Source organism: Mus pahari, chromosome 17, assembly GCF_900095145.1.
Source record: "Mus pahari chromosome 17, PAHARI_EIJ_v1.1, whole genome shotgun sequence".
Lineage (NCBI taxonomy): Eukaryota > Metazoa > Chordata > Mammalia > Rodentia > Muridae > Mus > Mus pahari.
Genome location: NC_034606.1, coordinates 20,860,479 through 20,869,208, shown reverse-complemented (window position 1 = coordinate 20,869,208; position 8,730 = coordinate 20,860,479). Strand labels below are relative to the sequence as shown.

The window sequence follows — 8,730 nt, the reverse complement described above, 5'->3', positions numbered from 1 at the left end:
CCCTCCCATTCCCTCCCCTCCTCTTCCCTCCTCTTCCCTCCCACCCATTCCCCTCCCATCCACTCCTCTCCCATCTGCTCCCCTTCCTTCCCTTTCCACCTCTCTGGGTCTCATGTATCCCAGAATGACTTCAGACTTGCTATATAGATAATGAACTTCCGATGCTTCAGTCTCTTCTTCCTGACTCCTGCTATTTATTACAGGTGTGCATCATTACCCTTAGTTTTATGTAATACTCGGAACTGAATCCAGGGTCATGTTATCAACTGAGATATATTCACTAGACCAAGGATGCCTATGATGCTCATTTGGGGCGGGGGAGGGGAACCGTAAAAAAATGTGTGTGTGTGTGTGTGTGTGTGTGTGTGTGTGTGTGTGTGTGTGTGTGTACAGGAGAACAACTTTATGGAGTCAGTTCTCTCCTACTCTCTTAGGGGTCTGGGTCTTGAATTCACAGCATCAGGCCTGTATAGCAAGCACCTTTATACAAGGAGCCATCTTGCCAGCAGTTGTTTTGTGGATTCTTATGCAGGGGCTAAGAATGAGTATTTTGTTCAGGGATTGGATTAGAAGATGGAGATATAACAGCTTATGAGAAACTTTTTCTGAGATACAATAGAGTTGATAATAAAGATTCATCATATTAGCAGGAGAAGTCACAGTCGTCCAATTATTTTAAGCAGGAAGGGTTTAGAATTTCTGGATATTTGAGATAATGTTCCAAGTCTCTACTTTATAATCCACATCTGAATTTGGAGACTTTTCCCTATACCTTTTCTATCCCTAGGCAAGAAAGGCTTTTTTAGTTTTGCTTCTGTTGACTTTATGAAAGCAAAGAAATCCTTTTTTGGGCTGCAGCCCAGCAGGAAAGAGGGACACAGAAAGAGAAGGTACCTGGGACCTCTGAATGGCCATGGAGAAAAACCTCCACGAGCTCTCTAGAGAATGATGGAGACCCTGGGAGACTACAAGTGAGAAAATGTGGTTCTGATTTTCCAATGAGAGAACTATGCATTTGGAAACTCTGAGAGGTGACTAGCGATTGCGTTCTATAGGGAGTTATTTAAACTTTAAGCTGTTCTTAAGCTCTGTGGGGCCATGGTTCTTTTGAGGTTTGGATGCACACTACTCTTCTTAGGAAAAAAAATGTACAAAAGACTACACACAGCATTTTGAAGAAACTTGTAGGGGGGGTTCATCCAAGTCAGTCCTTCAATACCCTTGAGTTGTTAAGGGCTTCTGGCTAAAATATCTTTAATCAAAGGGCCAATTAATTCAGTGGGTATTTGGGAGAAGGGAGTAGATGGTGGTTGGGAGCCAGCATAATCAAATTATGCATGTTTTCTGTTTTTGAGAGGATCATGTGTAATGTGTGCTAATGACCATGAACTTGGAGTCATAGGACCTGGGCTCACATCTCTACTCTGGCAATCACTAGTTGTGTAACTTTTGCTCTGAATGGTTAATTCATTATCCGATTTTTTAAAAGGATAGTTGGAATTTTAGCTAAAAGGAAGCATTTGAAAGTGTGTGGGCTGTGCTATACTTAAAAATAAAAAGGATAGGGCAAAGAAGAGGAGGATTGAGAAGTGGGGATATGCAGAGCTGGGGGAGATGGAGAAGGGAACGGATGAGAATTGTTCAGGAGAGAAGTGGTGGCTTCATGAATTTAATTTTTAGAGATTTAATCTGGCAACAAGATTGGTCATAAGACATTGCTTCTAAAATTAAAGTTAGGTTTTATATATAAAAAAAAAGTCTAGAATAGCAAATATAGAAGATGAGAGTCATTTTACTCTGTACTGTTCAACCTTTAGAACATCATGTCTCAATGTGGATGCTACACATTAACTTTTTAGCAATTATTGTCTGAGCACCCAGCATGGATCATCATCCACTGTGCTGTAAAAGGCAGATCAGATCGCACGGAGTTTGCAGTGACGGGAAGGTCTGGGCAAGGAACAGGTGGCTTTAATTTGACGTTATTCTTTGACAGAGGAAACTTAAGTCCAGATGGAGCTACATAAGAGGGAATATTGAATCCAAACTTAATGGGATGAGATGAACTGTAGAATTGATGTCTGTCTACACTGAGATGCAGAAACTTGAGTAGAGAGAAGCAGGGTGAGTGAAGGTAATAGAGGAAAGAACGTTTCAAGATGATGCACCCTCAACAGGCTGAGAGCCAAGAAGCTGAAAGAAATAATCCCGAGAGGTAGAGGATGAAAGACACTAGGCTAGGAGGGGTAGCAAGGGATGCTATATAAAGCTACTGCATGGCAATTAATCATTAGGAGAATGGGAACCAGTGAAGGCGGTAAGCGAGGCAACACTGTAATGTGTTTTAAGGTTTGCAAAGACTAGCGAATGGACAGTAGACTGGAGAGATTAGAAGGAAGAAGGAGAGAAAGAAGAGGCAGAAGAAGAGAAAGAAGAGGAAGAAGAGGTGGAGGAAGAAGAAGAGGAAGAGGAAGGTGGTGGTGATGATGATGATGATGATGATGATGATGATGATGATGATGATGATAGTGGTTGTGGCCCAATAGGCTCATTGGATGTACTGTAATATGTAATCAAGGAGAGATGGTGACCTCAACCAAAAAGTTAGCTGGGAAGATAGAAAGAGATGGGTCAGTTCACAAGTAACAAATAGATCAATGGGTCATTTGGAGACACAAAGTAAGCGATGACAGACTACAGGGATGCTGTAGGAAGGATGAGCGCAGTCCATTTAATCTGTGAAAAAGAAGGCTTGGAAATCACCACACCTGTCTTTGTGTCTTTCATTTTGATGTGGAAGGGGGACTAGCATCTCCTATCTTTGAGATGGTGTCACTGGGTCATGTGGTGGGGGATACAGGAAACTAAATTTCATTGAATTTAGTAAAGAATTTCACCGGGCAGTGGTGGCACATGCCTTTAACCCCAGCACTCAGGAGGCAGATTTCTGAGTTCGAGGCCAGTGTGGTCTACAGAGTGAGTTCCAGGACAGCCAGGGCTACTCAGAGAAACCCTGTCTCACAAAACAAAACAAAACAAAACAAAACAAAGCAAAAGGAGTTTCCTGATGGCTTTTCCAAGGCAGCAAGTTCCTTGCTATGCAACTATTGTAGAAACAGCTGGAGAATCCTGGCTAAGGATAGGGAGGCATGAAGGTCCTATAGTTTCTGTTCTTACTTAAGATTCCAAAACTTGCATCCATCTCCCTGACAGAATCTGTAGGCCTGGCATTTTGGTGCCACTGTGTTTACCTACGTCACATCCTCTGCCAGGAATAACCTTCCTTCCCGCATTGTACACCCTCACTGAAAATACACCATTTCCTCAAGTCCTACCCCGTGTCGCACCACACCCTTTACGAAGAAGCCCTTGCCCCTCTTCCTCATCTCTGATTCACGTTCACCCTTCTTTGCCTTCTCCTCCTCTTCCCCTCCTTCTTAAGTCTATTTAAACACAGTCAGTTGCATTATCTTTCTTAGTATATAATTATTTTTATATTTATTTAAATTACTTTCCTAAATTACTATCTTCTAGAAGTCCAGAACTGCAGTCTGTGATCACTTCTGCAACCCAGTGGGGCAAACGATGTTTTGCCTAAGGAAAGAGCCTTTCATAGAGAAAGTTTTGTTTATTAAAAAGAGCTATATTTGGCTGGAGAGATGGTCTAGCAGCTAAGAGGACTTTTTGCTCCTGTAGAGTACATGAGTTAGGTTTTTAGCATCCGAATGACAGCTCACAATCATCAATCACTCAGGTTGTCACCTTCTGACCTCCGCAGATACCAGGCATACATGTAGTACATACAGACATACACAGGCAAAACACTCATGCACATAAAATAAAACAAAAAATCCAAAAAATAGCATATTTTGGTATATAAGCGATATATACAATGCCTAGAAAGAGTTGAATGAAAGAAAGCACAAGGAAGAAGCAAACATCATGTAAAGTTGCATTACTTAGAGATGAGCATCGACATGGGTGAATAGCCCTTCGATATTGTTCTGTGCACGTGCATCTTAAAACTGGAGTCATGCTTAATTTTCTGTAACCTGTTTTGCTCTTAAAAAACAAACCCTGTGCTGTTGTAAGTTCTTTGCAAACACAAGTGAGATTGTATCCCACTTTATAGCTATCTCGTGGTTTCTTCAGTGAATTTCCATAACTGGGCATTAGACGGGTTCTTGATGCAACATGTAACGCTATAATCAACTCTCTGTAACAAGACCCTCTGCAGCCATGCTACATGAAACATTGACAGTTTCTAAAGCGATCAGTCTAGTTCATGACTGAAGAGAGGATGCTGAGCATTAAGGAAACATGATTTCTTTTTTAAAAAAGTCTCCTTAACTTAGCTTTTTTATTTTTTAAAAAATTTTAGCTTATTAATTTTGCTATATATATATATATTACACATATGAGCTTCTGTACATCTATTTTTAGACCCACATTGGCAGCATCTGATCTGGAAATGTATTAACAACCTGTGGGTTTTGGAAGGAAGGCATCGATAACTAATAAATTATATGAACAAATAGTTGAGTTTGAAGTCTAGGCGCTTTGGTGGTTGAATAGTGTGAAGTGAATCACTGCTCCTCCGGCGACTGGATGAGGGATGAAGGCAGAGCTGCTGTAGAATAAAGGTAATTCTCTGGAAAGATGGACACTGGCCAGCACTTTGGTGTTTGGAGAAGGTGGAAGGCCATGGACTTGGATCCTTATTCTAAAGTAAATAATCAATCATCCCAGACACTCAATAAGCAAGAACATTTCCATTATAGAGTGGAATGCGCTCATCGGAGGAGAAACAAGCCTTATTTGGAAAGTACCGTGAATCTGTGCGGTCACTTTTCAACAGACTAAATGAAAAATGTTATTATGGGTTGAATTATATCCCATGCTCCAAGTTCATGGGTTGGAGTCTTAGACCTGTAGACCTCACAGTGTGACTTTATTTGGAGATATAGGGTTTTTTAGAGGGGTCATTAAAGCAGGTTGCGAGCTTGTGTCCCAACCCAATAGGACGGGTGTCCTTGTATAATGAGGAACCGTGAACATGAAGACACACACAGAGGAAGGATGATATGAAGAGGCACAGGGTAAAAGAGGTGATGGTAAGCCAAGGAAGGAGACCTCAGATGAAACCAGTCTACTGACTGACATTTTACTCCTACACTGTCAGGTTTCAGGATGGGTGCCAATGCAAGACTATTAGTTCAGCCACTTTTTAATTAATTAATTAATTAATTATAATTTTTTTGGTCATTTTCATTCCCACTAGCCTCTTTCATTCCCCTTCTCTCCTACTGAGACTCCTTTTTATTCCTCAAAAATAAAATAAAATAATATAAAAATAAATCCCCTCCAACCACCATCTCTCTCTCCACTTTTCTTGGTGCTCTGAGTTTTACTTATTCCTTGCATGAATATGAACTGGGAGTTATTTATTACAACACAGCAACCAAGCAGCGGCTATATCCAAAAAAAGAAGAAGAAGAAGAAGAAGAAGAAGAAGAAGAAGAAGAAGAAGAAGAAGAAGAAGAAGAAGAAGAAGAAGAAGAAGAAGAAAGAAGGAAGGAAGGAAGGAAAGAAAGAAAGAAAGAAAGAGAAAGAAAGAAAGAAAGAAAGAAAGAAAGAAAGAAAGAAAGAAAGAAAGAAAGAAAGAAAAGAAAAATGACATCCCCACTCCAGAACCCACTAAGTGCCCACAGTCCCTCAGGGAGGGCTGAGCCATAGGGACAGCCTTTCCCATGCATAATGAATGTGTGTTGGGCACAGTCCTGTGAAGGTCTTGTGCAGGAAGGAGCCACAGCTGCACTGAGCCCATGGCTCCAACAACTGTGTACTGTCCAGAAGACACAGGTTCACATCATCCTTCCCCAACCTCTGGTTCTTAATGCTTTCTACCCTATTGACCAGATGTTACCCCAGCCTTTGAAGGAGTGGTATAGATAATCCTAAAGAGCCAAGCTCTGCAAAGTCACTTTTTCTTTACTTTTGGTTCAGCTCTTCCTGTGACACTTCATGATGGCACTTGTAGGTGACCAATACACACTTCCTAATTTCCCCCTTCCCTGCATGTATTTTGTCTGGTAACACTCAGCTCAATATTTGTTTTCAGTCTCCAAGTGTTCACCTCCTCAGATTCCGATGTTCAGATGTGAACATAAGATGTCAATGCTTTGGGGCTTACGACTTGTAAAGGATTTTTATCTCCACAGTGGCTTTGAACTTGACAGTGCTTGCATTGAGAATTACTTCTCCACTCAGAGGATTTGATGACTGTCGGGATAGACTTTCTCAGTATACAACTTGATTGCTGACAAATCCAACTGTAAACCTTTGGATATATTGGATATAATTGAGTTTTTTCCATCATTAATACTGGTCACCTATTAATTCAACATAGTGACATGAGGGGCGCCTAACACTTTGGAAGCTGCTTGACTTTAATCAGCAGGGACAAATGCAAGATTGTTGCACTTTTCCCTTGGGTGACCTAAGCTTGTTCTTGGCACCCATGAATGTGAAACACAATGTTTCAGTGGCTTCTACCCAGGGGGGTTATTACTTCTGAACCCTGGGGTTAATTCCCTAAGAATGCAATTCCTTTCCTTCCTTGGAGAACAAAATGTTGCTTGTGTTGATTTTCCCCATTGTGTGATAGAACCAGAGTTCTCAAAACAGTGAGCCCCAGTGATCTATAGATAGCAGGGAGCCATAATGATCTATAGATAGGATATCAGATTTAGTGAAAACTAAATCTATAAAAACAAAATACCAAGGTGCTTCAGTTAACTTCAATATAAACAATGAATACTTTTAAAGAATATTTTTCCGTTGTTGGAAAGATTTTAAAATGTATCTAGCAAACTGAATCTCTTAAAGGAACTAGAGAGCAGAGAGTGGTAGATTCATAATGTTTCAGCATGTCAGTATCTCTTAAGTCTATATGAAAATTGTACATTTATTTTAGTAACACTTCAGAGGCGTTGGACAAGGTTAAATGCCTTTGATTTTAGTTGGGGTCTTATCTTACCTTCTGTGTTCAGTTTGAAAGCACTTGAACTACACTTGGGCTAGCTACTTTCATGACTTGTCTTCTAGGGGTCGTTCAAAGCACTTACATCAATTATCTCATGGGGTCTTCAAAGCCAAGGCTTAGCAGGGCTGGGAGACGGGCCAATGGTGAAGAATACTTGTTGCTTTTTCAGTGGTCCACGGTTCCATTTCTAGATCCCACAAGGTGGTCTACACCCTCTTGTAATGCCAGTTCTAGGGGATCTGGTACTCTCTTCTGACCTAAACACACACACACACACACACACACACACACAGAGAGAGACATAGAGAGAGAGAGAGAGAGAGAGAGAGAGAGAGAGAGAGAGAACTTTAAAAGAGGTTTTTTTTTTTGTTGAAAATAAATATAGACATATATCTAAACATCCAAACAGCCAAGAGTTGGCAAACTGTAGCCTAGGGGACGAATCTAGACTTACTTATTGGTTTGTTTGTTTTGCTTTTTAAAAGCACTGAGTCAAAGTTTATTTCACACATGCAGGATAGAAAAGAGTGAAAAGGAAGTTTCTCACAATGCCAACTTGAAAAAAGGAGCCTTTTTTTTTTTTAGATAAAAAAGGACAGAGGATAAGGATGTACAGGATGGTGCATTAGGCTCAATGCCCAGCACCACATAAAGTGGTTTATAATCCTAGCCTATAATCCTTGAGTTTGAGAGGTAAATGTGTGAGGAGGATCAGGAGTTCAAGATCATCTTCAACAGCATGAAGAGTTCAAGGCCAGCCTTGGACACAAGAGACTCACTCTGTCTAGTTTGAGGGAGGAAAGAGAGAGAATATATAAGAGATAAGAGAGGGTAAGGTATGAATATGATTGAAATACATATGTACTTCATATCCCTTACATGACATATGCATATGTATAAGAATATTGTTATTAATCATATTATAAGTAATTAATATGTGCCAATAAAGACATTTACGAAAGTAATGTCAGGCTTGTTATCTCATAACTGTAATCCTGTAACTTGGAAGATTGATGCTGTGAGATTGTCATGAGTCAGTCTAGGACACAGACTCATTCTCAAGAGAGAGACTCATTCTCAAACAAGCAAACAAACATATAAACAAGAAAATAAGTAGGCTGAAGAAATGATTCACTGGCTAGGAGCACTTGCTGCTCATCCTGAGGACCCCGGTTTAATTCTCAGCACTCACACCCATCTCTAACTCCAGTTCCAGGGGATCCTGTGCCTTCTTCTGGCTTCCAGGCGCCAGGCAAGCACATACTACCCAGACATGCATGCAGGCAAAACAGCCATATACATAAAGTAATTAAAAAGTAAAACTTAAAGAAAGTGATGGTTATTTTCTTTAATAATGGTTAATCTAACACATTAGCTGTACCAGAGTTCCTGATTAAGAAATTCTGCTGGACTCTACATTTCTAATCAGCTCCCACATAATAATTTGGATCTAAACTGCTGATTTGGGGATCTAAACAAAGCTGTCTACCTGTCTACGTACTTGTTCATATGCTTTCTGTTTTAAGGTGACAATATTGTCTTTTTTTTTTCTTTAAAAAGATTTACTTACTTTAAATATGTAGGTCCCATAAGTTTGGGTATGTTGTGGCTTCATTTTCATTAAGCTCTAAAANGTCTTTAATTTTTTTCTTTATTTCATCCTTGACCAAGTTATCATTGAGAAG

The 8,730-nt window shown here is 40.1% G+C and overlaps 1 protein-coding gene across 1 annotated transcript in view; it reads left to right on the top strand.

Annotated features, from left to right (window-relative positions):
- The window catches only part of Enpp2 (ectonucleotide pyrophosphatase/phosphodiesterase 2), a 114,829-nt gene that overhangs the window by 4,010 nt on the left and 102,089 nt on the right, over nt 1–8,730 (top strand). The window lies entirely within an intron of this gene.